Source organism: Herpailurus yagouaroundi, unplaced genomic scaffold, assembly GCF_014898765.1.
Source record: "Herpailurus yagouaroundi ecotype Mexico unplaced genomic scaffold, PumYag 181, whole genome shotgun sequence".
NCBI classification, from domain to species: Eukaryota; Metazoa; Chordata; class Mammalia; order Carnivora; family Felidae; genus Herpailurus; species Herpailurus yagouaroundi.
The window spans coordinates 18878844-18891097 of record NW_024412412.1 but is presented as its reverse complement, the minus strand read 5'-3'; the positions used below and the strand labels follow the sequence as shown (position 1 = coordinate 18891097).

General features: G+C 38.9%; 1 pseudogene; it reads left to right on the top strand.

Moving 5' to 3' along the window:
- The first annotated feature begins 452 nt into the window (after positions 1-452).
- LOC121039915 (UPF0711 protein C18orf21 homolog) lies at positions 453-11230 on the top strand (annotated as a pseudogene).
- The last annotated feature ends 1024 nt before the right edge of the window (positions 11231-12254 follow it).

Below are 12254 nucleotides of genomic sequence, written 5' to 3'. Positions count from 1 at the left end.
GCAGTGTGGGCAGCTGATGGGAGGTTTGAAACCCAAGAGAATCTGCAGCAGTGCTTGTGTGAGAAAGCGGAAGCGTCTGCAATGACAGAAAAGGACGCGTGAAGGAAGCCCAGGAATGTGCCTGGGCTTCTGGGCCACAGAAGGGCAGACAGGTAACCCTGGAGGGCAGAAATCAGAGGGGAGATTTTGTGGCAATTTCAGCCTGTTTCCTCAGTTCTGGAGTTTGATGGTCAGCAGATTCTTTCCCCCCGTTAAACTTCATGTCATTCCTACCTATCACCAAAGTCTCTCTCCCACTCTTTCTCCCTTTTCAATAAAGAAATTTAAACTTGTTTCAACTCAGTATTTGTCCCGTGATTGCTGTCCGCCTGACAACGTGCAAGGGAGCATGCAAATGCAAAGTAAGAGTGACATGCTTCCTCCCTTAGGGACCTGAGTAATTTTGGAATGACATGATCCATGAAATGTTTGGAGAAAGATATAACACAGGATATAATCAAGTGTCACAGAATGTATTAGAGGAAATGAATGTCACTGGCAGGTCAGGAAAGGTGAAGATCGAATCTGGGACCAGGTACAAGAGAGGTGGTGGGACAGGAAATGCACCATGAAGGAGGAAGAGCATCGGGACAGAAACGAAATAGCAATACTTTGAGTAGCTGTGCGTTTTCATTGAGGAGATGGGACACTGGAATGCCCTGTGTGCTCCTCTGGTCCAGAAAAGCAGATTCTGCTCCTGCAAATCTGGTCGCTGTGAATGAGAGTTGTGATGCAATATGAATGAGACTTGCAGTTTATAGATCTGGCCACTGAAGAGTCCACTGGTGACAAAATATATCACTGTTGCATAATATGGAATCATCTGTCTTCTAGGTGAAAGGGCTGAGAGGCAGATTTTGTAAAGAAGTGGATTCTGTTTACTTTCCTCCCAATTTTAGGTACCAGTATCAGTGAGGAGTCAGGTGTTCTCCCTGAAATCCTGAATTAAATGCTTCGTGGAATACTGGAAACCCAAGGAAAAGATTGGTTAGGGAGAACTTAGCCCAAACCTTGCAATAAAATAAGTGCAACGTGACAAAAATCATTTTAATTATAACCTCTTGTTTAAGTAGATGGAAGATGAGTATAAAACAAATATGACATGTCCCCTGACTTAATTGCACGTGACTGTACGTACTGTGTCCTCTGTTTGGCACAGGGGAAACCTTTGCACCCCAGGATGAGCAAAAGAGTCACCTTACCTAGCTCTAGTTCACAAAATCATTGAGGCCTTCAGTTATCATTCCTGTAAATTATTGACTCTACAAAGAAAATGGCCGTGTCCTTGATTTTTGCAACAGTGATTATATTATGACACTTGGCAGGTATGATAATCATTTAGGAACTGTTTGCACCATGAATAAACTAGGTATTGCCTGAGTGACCTGGCAGGGTGTTTGTTTGTTTGTTTGTTTGTCTGTTTACCTTTTGACTGGTTTCCCATTCACACATAGCTGAAATGGGTGTAGTTTCAACCTTACAACAATCAAAAAATGATAAACAGCAAGTTCATAACTTGTCTGAGCCCACCTCCAGGAAGCTGAGCAAGACAACCAACCGGTCCCAAATCTAAGAAGAGAAAGGTACCCTCAAGAAGAGAGGAAATGCCTTGCCTGCTTTACCGGGCAAGATGCAGCCAGTGAGAAGAGCTCAGCCCAGGTGATGGAAAATGGGTAGAAACTCTGTGTACCCTGCCCATCTAGGGTGAAGACCCTGGGAGCCCAAGTAGAGAGGAAATTCACATCTTCTTGCAGAATTTTTCTATGTAAATTTTACTGGGCACTCATAGAAATATAGGGGAAATCCCAAGAAAGTCTCCCTTGTATGGAACTGGGGGAGGGAAATGGTAGCCATGGCAGGAGAAGTGAGGAATTTCACCAAGATCCTTCTTCCCTATCTCCCTTATGGGAGATGATCTTTGAAAAAAATTATCAAGGACAAAGCCTTAATCTGTGTGTGGGGTGGAGGATGGGAGTGGGGGAAGGACAGGATATGTGAGGAACGGTGAACCGAGGATGCCACATCCCTGCGACCAAGAGTATGGTGCCTGCCTAAGACTGAGGCTTACTGAGAACAACAGAGAAAACACCCCTACACACACACACACACACTCTCTCTCTCTCTCTCACAGACACACACAGACACACACACACACACATTGACAGGTTAGCAAGTTTCTAGTAACATGTAATTTACTTGCAATAGGTAAGAGACAGACTCTCTCTGGGACATAGCTCCCAGGGAAGACCAGAAGCAAAAAAAGAGAAGACATGTGAAAAAAGGCCTCTGGCAAACTCCCATACTAAATATATTTCTAGAGGATTAAGCCTGTGGTGTCCTGAGAGTAACATTAGCCTAACAAGCTGCAAACCCAGCTCACCTCCTAATTAGATTAACTCAACTCTCCACACAGCAGGTTACCAGAAGAAAAGTCATGCCCATTTCCAAGAGTTACAAAAAATATTTACCTCAGTGTCTATAGTCTGAAAAGAGTTGTCTGGCGGGGCTCCTGGGTGACAGTGGGTTAAGTGTCCAACTTCGGCTCAGGTCATGATCTCACAGTTCGTGAGTTCAAGCCCTGCGTCGGGCTCTGTGCTGACAGCTCAGAGCCTAGAGCATGCTTCAGATTCTGTGTCTCCCTCTCTCTCTGCCCCTCCCCGACTGACATCCTGTCTCTCTCTCTCTCTCTCTCTCTCTCTCAAAAATAAATAAATATTGAAAAAAAATTAAAAAAAAAAAAGAGTTGTCTGGCTTTCAACAGCAAAAATTAGGAAGCACACCAAAACGGGAGACAATCCAATGCAGAGTCAGATATGCCCCAAGTCTTGGAACATCTCACAGGGAAGTTACTAACCATGATTAATATGTGAGAGGCTCTCATGGGAAAAGTAGGCAATATGCAAAATCAGATGGTAATTTTAGTGGAGAAAAAAATTTAAGAAAAAAAAACAAACGGAAATACTAGAAATAAAACCATGTGACAGAAAATGAAGATTTCCTGCGAGAATATTGTTAGTAGACTCTATACGACTGAAGCAAATATTAGTGAGCTTGACAAGTCTATGGAAATTATCCAAACTTCAAGAGCATGTGAGAGCGGTGGGGACATACCAAACAGCCTAACGTATATGCAACTGAACACACAGGAGAAGGGAGAACAGGGCAAGAAGAAATATTGGAAGAACTGAGTATCTGCTGAATTTTTTTACTTGGCGAGTCAGTCCTTCTAAAGGTGAATCTAAGGTGAATCTCCTTAAAAACTTCTCTCCACAAAGTCTAATTTATTTCTTAAATGCTCCTGTCTCAGCATATTCCTTTGACAAGTGAGAAATCACTTTCAGACTAAAGCACAGATCTAGTTTTGTGTGAGCTACTCATCTCTCTCCATACAGAACTTTTGATGGTGTTTGGCCAAGAAGTGTAGTCCTGAAAGATAGTCTATGAGTGAGAAAATTATCAAGGACAGTAAATTTCAAAAATGCAGATTACAGTCTCTGTCTTTGATTGATCAGTTCAATCAGATTATGAACAGACAAATCAGATTATGAAATGCCATCAGAGGCTTTACAGCAAAGAAATGTACCTGATCCATTTTGATCGAGTATTTTCTAAATCTGTTTATTTTCTAAATCTGTTTGACCATATACTGCTTCTTTCCACATAATATTTATTAAAATTTTGAAAAACTATATTATAATTAGTCAGTTTTTGGTAATTATAAACAAGAGTTTAATGCTATTTTCCCTTCTTTTTTCTTTATTTTTTTCGGATTTTTTTTTCAGGTCTGTAAGGCCTTGTATGAACTGGGCCTTCACTGTTTCTCAAACTGAATCTTCTGTTCTCCATTAACTCACCATATTTTAATTCTGTTGCCCTTAATCATTCATTCTAGATTCATTTCTTCCTTAAGGCCTTTGCATTTTCTGTTCTTTCTGCCCCAAATGCTTTTCTGTTAGGTATTTGTACGCCTTTCTCTCTCATTCAGATCTCTGGCAAACTTCACCCATTTTGGCAAATCCTTATTAGCAACCTGTTCTAAATTACCATATCCCTCCATCATCCTTTATCCCTTTATTCTGCATTATTGCATCATTGCATTGATTACTACCTAACATTACACTTTGCATTCTTTGTTTCTCATCTGACTCCTGTTGACAAATGTAGATTCCTTAAGACCAAGGACCTTGTCATCTATCTTAATCAATATCCTCAGTGCCTAGAATGATAACTGATATCATTCTAGAATGACAGGGACTAATAAAAATCTTTCAAAGAGTGAGAGAGTAATGGATTGGTCTCTATCAGGTTGCATTCTTCTTTGATCCATACTTAATTGGCTTAGCCAACCTATCCATAACAGAAGTGATACACTAATTGGAAAATATTCTCTCTCTTGATCTTACTTATTTAAAAAATCAGTCATTATAGTATAAAGGCTTTCTGACGTCGACAACTATAATTCTATTGCTCTAGTTTTCTTCTTCTTAATTGGTCTTGTGCCAATTTATGCAATGTGGGGGCATCTGATAATGTACTGTACTAGCATCTCACACAAGAGATATTATGGGCCTGATTTGAATAATACTGTGTAGCTTCCCCTAACTTAAAGGGACAAAAAAGTTATTATTTTGCTCTGGGAGATTATCTACTATTTTTCAAAAAAATGATTTCTGGGGGTGCCTGGGTGGCTCAGTCGGTTAAGTGTCTGACTTCAGCTGAGGTCATGATTTCATGGTTCATGCCTTTGAGCCCCATGTTGGGCTCTGTGCTGACAGCTCAGAGCCCAGAGCCTGCTTCAGATTCTGTGTGTCTTTTTCTGACCCTCCCCCCCCCCTCAGAAATACATAAGCATTAAAAAAATTAAAAATTAAAAAAATGATTTCTGGTCATGCGTTTCAAATTCATGCACTGAGCAGTTGAGTTAAATTTAGTCTGGTACCTTGCAACAAAATTCAAACTAACCATAGCGTTGCTATTGATTTCTATTGTTTTATAACTACTACATGTAAAAGTTGACCCTGTCAGGTAAGTGTGGTGATAGACATTAAAACACCAGAGAGCTTGAAAACACACACACACACACACACACACACACACACAAATACACAAGCTTTAATTCCAGGGATTTTAATTAGTGTGCAGGTAGACTTAAGAGTGCACCTTTTAAAGCTCTATCTGTTGATTCTAAAGGGTAGCCAATGTTGTGGACCAGTGGTCTAGTTAAGGGAAATGTTAGGACTATGTATAAGCAAGTGAAATTGGGGAAGATATGGGTCAGGACAGACTACAACTCAGAAGACAAGTTGAAATGAAGAGACGAAGGTTTCAGGAAAGACCAGGCAATCAAACAGTTGTCTACGTGGACCATACTGGCACAATAGTCCATCATAGAACACTTGGAGTCATAATAGTCTAAGACTCTGACAAACTGGCACAGGGCTAACTGTGGGCTTCTGAACTTCAAGCCCTAAACACACTTACTTTGCATCTCTGATTGCTAAAATGTCCCATACCTCATTACCACCTTAGTTTCTGTGAAGATGTTGGCATCCTCTTCCTGCTTTGAAAGGCTTTCTGTGGCTTTTGACATGGAGTTTTCCAAAATTTTCATGACTTCAGGAACCCTATAGACACCCCCAGCGGTGCTTCATCTTGTATCCTTGCTTGTACTTTAGGTCCCTCCATCTCTACAGTTGGGGTACAAGAGGGATTCAGACTCAAGTTCCTGGAATCTGGGTCTGTTCTAATCTCAGCCCTAAACTGTCTTGACTGTAACAAATTAATTTTAAGCTACCAGTAGAAAACCATCATGCATTTCAAATCTATGAACTTTTTTTGCTCTTGTTTTATTTTAAATCTCATTTAACTATAGTAGCAGCTGTGTTCCCTCTTGCTCCTGTAAATGCGCTCTCTCTCTCTCTCTCTCTCTCTCTCTCTCTCTCTCTCCTTTACTCTCTATGTATATAAAACCCTATATGTGAATTTTATGTAAGGAATATATTGCCTTGGAAAGTAATCTCAAAAACAACAACAAAAAAGGAAGAATATTAAAGTGTATATGGCAGAATAAAGTATTAGAAGTTCTATATCAATCATACCAGATAAAATGAACACATAATGGGGATTTGTGGTATAATAGAAATACATTTAATCTTAATCCCCAGGTCCTGGGACAACGCTTCAAAAACTCTTGGAATTTTCTAATAATAGGAGTTTCTTTGTTAGGTTAATGAGGTGATTTATGGTTTACGTGTGAGGGTGCCTATCTGTCTTCAGGAGTGAGGCTGATCATTAGAAGGATCAGCCATGTGATTAGAGAGTTGGAACTTTAGGTCAGCATGACCTCTAGGGAAGGAAGGGGATAGTTGGAGACGGAGTTCAAGCCCCTGACCAATAGTTTAATAATTATGTCTAGGTAGTGAAATCCCAATACAAACTTTAGAGGAAGCTTCAGATGAGCTTCCTGGTTTGTGGACATATCGGTGAACTGGGGCAGTGGTCCCAACATCACCATTATAAAGTATTAAAATATTTATTTCCAGAAATAAAGACCGTATTTGAATATAATAGTGATTGAATCTAAAGTTCTTGGCCATGAATGGAAGACTAAATGTTTGTGCAAATACTTGTATTTACAGGCAAATTTTCTATTGGAATGCTAGTTTCTGACACCAATTTTTTATACTGAATGGGTGTCTTGAAATAGAATTTAATTCATTTGTTTATTCTTTCTCGATTCAAGAGTAAACTACTTTGTTGCCTACATTTAAGGAAATAGCAGAACTAAATTCTTTGAATTTTTATGAATTATTTATCTTTTCTAACACTTGAGACCATTGAAACACTATTTGTTTTAAATGTTTTGAAGTTTTTATGTTTTCTCTTTTAACTAGTCAAAAAGAGTGAATTTTGCAATCAGATTTTTCACTTTTATTGTCAAGTTTTAGTGTAACATTTTATAATAGATTATTCTGTACTTTTCTTTTTAAAAAAAATTTTTAACGTTTATTCATTTCTGAGAGACAGAGCATGAACAGGGGAGGGACAGAGAGAAAGGGAAACACAAAATCAGAAGCAGGCTCTAGGCTCTGAGCTGTCACCACAGAGCCCAATGCAGGGCTCGAACCTGCAAACTGTGAGATCATGACCTGAGCCGAAGTTGGATGCTTAACCGACTGAGCCACCCAGGCACCGCTCTGTACTGTTCTTTAACATAAAATATATAAAATAATGGAAAATTTGAAGAATTGAATACATTGAGGATGAGCCTACATTCTCCTATTTATTATCTTCCTCTTAAATATTCTTTTTACCCTGGTTCCTGCATAGAAGTTTGACATAGATGGAAAAATAAGGCAAAGTCAGAGGTTTAAAAAGATAGGTTTTGACTCTGGGAATGAGAAGGCAAAATTAACAATAACCATTTCAAATGAAATGATTATCAGCTAGATATTTTTAAAAAGCAAGAAAACAGCCCATTTTCAAAATTAAGCACACATAAAAACTTAAGATAATGAAGAAAAAACATATACATATATGTATATATTTGTATGCCAGAGTGCATGTGTGTGTGTATGAGAGAGACAGAGGAGTAAATGAAAACATTTGTCAATGAATTTGAGCTAATGGTTAGAAATATTTTGAAATAGTCTTTTTTCCAAATTACAGAATTTTCTTTTGAAATAATGAGAGGCAACACACACTGTAGTTTTGAAGTGTGAATTTTAGGGGTGCCTGTGTGGCTCAGTTGGTTAAGCATCTGACTTCAGCTCAGGTCATGATCTCATGGTTCGTGGGTTCAAGCCCTATATCAGGCTCTGTGTGGACAGCTCAGAGCCTGGAGCCTGCTTCAGATTCTGGGCTTCCCTGTCTCTCTGCCTCACCCCCACTCGTTCTCTCTCTCTCTCTCTCTCTCTCTCTCAAAAATAAATAAACACAAAAATTAAAGTGTGAATTTTGAAATCAAACATTTTGAGCATCTCAGCTCTTATAAATCTGGGCAAGTTACATTTCCCAGTTAACCCATCTGTAAAAAATGGATATATTTTAGTAACTGGGTGAAGATTTCTGGTAATGTAAAACACCTAGTTCATCAGCACCTGTAAATGATAACTAATTTGCCTTGAACGCCTTCAGACCTCAAAGTTTGGGCATATAAAGGAGGATGTGAAAGAAATATTTAGGAAAGGAAACTAGATTTTTACAAAGGTTGCTATGGACTATCTATTGAATAGCATGTATTCCCAAGCATGAAAACAAAGGATGGAGCTTGTTTAAAATGACTTTTTAGCTGTTCATCTCTTTTCCCTGAACTGTGAGCCTCTCTGAGCCTACAGCACATAGGCCATGCTTTTCCAGGATAACACAACCAGATGTTAAAAATGCGCTCTGGTACATAATCACCATGAATAAGAGGAAGTTCTTTTCTATTTCTGATTTTGCAGGGGAAATCTTGTCAAAATGAAGCAGGGAAGTAGGAGGAAAACTCCACTGTCTAATCCACCATTTCTTTGTACATTTCAATCCATGCAATTAAAACACACTTGAAACCATTTAACTGGGTCTGTAGCAGAAGCATGAAATAGTCTCTACCTCTTTCTGGGGTTCCAATAGGTTATCATCTGTTTGCCATTGAATGGAGTCTCAGGGATTTGGGGCTTCTGAAGCAGATATATCATGCTGAGTTGCATTTGAATGATAGAAACAGTACCTTCTGATTTTCCTAAACTGTCCAACAGTATAACAAAGTCGTTGAAAATATCTTTAAAGATAGTCACTACTCACTCATTTCAGGGCAAATGTATGAAGGAGTATAAAGTATAAAGATGCTACTCATTTATTTATTAAAATAATCAATTATTTCTTGAAATTATTTTTCAAGACAATCAAAATGTTTGGCTGTTATTCACAAAGTCATTTTTTATTGTAGTCTGACTCTTTGTAGAACACCTCAAAATTAAAGTATTTCATAAGTTTTTCCCAGTCCTAGAAAGAGTGTTAGTGTAGAAAAGCTTATGTGATTTAGTTTTCATGGCATTTGCCAAATTAAGTGAATCTAAATGTAAAAGTCAGTTAATATTAACTATTCTAAGAAGCAAGCTGAACAAATCTGAGTTTAGACCTCCTCTTAATTATTTCGCAGTTTATCCTCTTGGCTGTGTTCGACTAGAAACCCAGTAAGCTTTGGCAGCACAAAAAGTAAATCCCCTTTCCTTGACTCAAAACTTCTTAAACTATGCTAACAATACAGTCGGGGTTTGTGGACAGTCTTCTCGGAAATATAAAGTTTATCTTCTAGGCTGGGATTAACAACATGGCACCTGCACTTAACTTTCTGAAGGTTCATAGTCACTTTCTGTCTCTAGTGAATGGAAGGTGCTTTCACTTTGCAAAGCAACAGCCTGAAAAATGCTGGTAATCCAAGTTTACCGTGTAGTTTAACTTTCAAAGGGTGTAAGAGCTTTTGATGACAATTTTATTTAACTTCATTTTCCCTAAGAAGTATGTTTGTTTTAAAAATCTGAGCTGGGTCTTCTGATTTCCCTATCTATCTATCTATCTATCTATCTAACACCATAGTCTGTGTTTGCATGAGTCTAGTAAAAATCCTCTATTTTGAAATTGGAACTAATTGAAATTCCTCTGGATTTTTGCCTTTAAGACAGATCTGAGGTCTGGCTGGATGGCAGAATATACTGGAAGTGTTGAGCTAAAACTGACAAAAATATCTTGCTGTAACTGTTACACACCTGACCACCTCACTTCTGGTTTCTTTTTTTTTTTTTTCAATGATACAATTTTCTGACTTTGTGTAAACATATTACTCACAATAAAGTGCAAAGACATAAATCATGAGTACAAAATGAGGCAGGAGAGGCCAGGAGTACATTAATCACTTGTGGGGCACTGTGATCTAGCAAAAAGTGCTTGAGGATTGATTATATCTTGGCTCTGTTGTGTATCAGCCCAAGGCTGTAGGCCAGAGACTTGAATGCTTCTCTGGTCTCTTCTGCCAACCTGTGGATAAGAATACAAAACTCCCTGAGATTAAATGTGATTATAACAACGTTAGCTGTGAAGTATTAAGATGTTATTGTTTGACTAGGCATTGTTTTAAATCTTTTTTTTTTTTAATGTTTCTTTATTTTTGAAAGAGAGGGACAGAGTTGTGAACTGAGAGCCAGAGCAGAGAGAGTCAGAGACACAGAATCTGAAGCATGCTCTGTGCTGTCAGCCCAGAGCCCAATGCAGGGGCTCGAACTCACAAACCCTGAGATCATGAGTCAGACGCTTAACTGACTGAGCCACCGGGCACCCTGGAGCTGTTTTAAACCTTTACATCAATTAAATTTCACAACATCCATGTGAGGTGGGTACTATTATTACCCTCAATCTATAGATAGGGCATGTATAGATAGGGCAATCTATAGATAGGGCACACAGACCTTAAGACACCACACCAGTGCCCCTCCACAAATAAGGAACATACTGGAAACTCCACTTCTGGAGGAGTTTCCTTATCTCACCAGGTTTCACCCAGAAAACCAGAAATGATAAGATAGAAGCCCAGGCCAGGCCCACTGCCTCCACCACGGTTCATCACGTGATGATAAGAACACTTTTGAATAAAAGTGTCCATACTGTTTCCAGTTTCTGGTTCCGAGTAATTTTGGACTGTGCCTCAAACCCAAGCCCAAACTGACACCCGAAACACAGAAACTTCTTCAAAGAAATTATACATAGTTTTAAAGAAGCAAAAATTGTGAAAAAGCACAAAAACTACAAAAATGTATTGTTGAAAGGAGTAAAAGTGGTGAAAACGTACAAAAATTCCAAAAATGCATTGTTTCTTGCATGTGAAAGATGCAGTACAATAGTTAAACATCATCGTAAGTGTAGAAGCTTTCTGTCAGCATTGAAGGTCAACACTGCTGGTCCTGCAAGGAAACTCAGCCTGAACACATCAGAGAAGAGACTGCAAGTTCTTCAAACCTAAATCATGATATGCCTGGTTCCAAAGGTAAGAACTCGGCACTAACATTCAGAATTCCTATAACTGGATACAACACCCACTTCAAAGAATGTGAGAAAAACAAACAAATGCTTCTCTCAACTAAAAATGTAGCTTAGTCAGAGTGAATCTCAAAAGAATCCAAAGGTATGTTTCAGACACATTTCATCTTCTCTGTAAAGGATAGGCTATGAAAATAAGAAACGTGTAATGTAATTTCTAAAACTAAAGCTAGGGAAACAGTTTTTAGGGGCACCTGGGTGGCTCAGTCGGTTGAGTGTCCGACTTCGGCTCAGGTCATGATCTCACAACTCATGAGTTCGAGCCCCACATCAGGCTCTGTGCTGACAGTTCAAAGCCTGGAGCCTGCTTCAGATTCTGTGTCTCCCTCCTTCCCTGCCCTGCCCCCACTCGTGCTCTGTCTCTCTCTGTCTCTGAAAAATAAACATTAAAAAAAAAGACAAACAGTTTTTTAAAAAACTTCTCTTGATTCTTTCAACACATGGAAACTTGATCTAAGAGCAAACTTCCCTTGGCACCTTTCAATGTTTACAGAGAACGAATAACTAAAAACTGCCTACCTCACGGGGTGCTTGGGAGGATCAAAACTATATGAGATCATTGTAAGCAGTAAAGATATATGTGAACATTGAAAAACAAAACCAAAAACTTAGGCAGTCTATCAGCGTCTCACTCCTAGCCATGGCTAAGGTTGCCTCTCAAAAATGTACATAAATGCACCTGCGCCAAAATCAACATGAAATGCTTGTTTTCTTTCTTATCTTACTCCAGAATGCTTATGTTTGTTGCCATAATTAGTGCTGGGACCTTGGAGAATTGATGGAGGGTCACTGTGGTTCCCGCTGTGCTGAATGCAGCTCAATTCTCACTCACTCAACTTTCTATCTAAGGAGTCTCTCTGCGGCCCTGGTATAAAGAGTCATGCAAGAAAGGAATTTCATCAACTACTTCCCATTAAATTGCTAAATGAGACCACTTTTAGGAAAATTTACATTTTAAGATGACAGAGGAATAGGAAAATGGTAGACCTAAGGGAAATAATTATGAATGCAATTTCAATGTCCCCTTGAATTCTTTGGGAGGAAATGAAGAGCTTCTAAACACAAGCGTCTTAACTAATCATCCATCCACCAGAGGAGAGCCACGAAATAGCTGGGTAAGGTATGTGAGTGGACCATCTCAT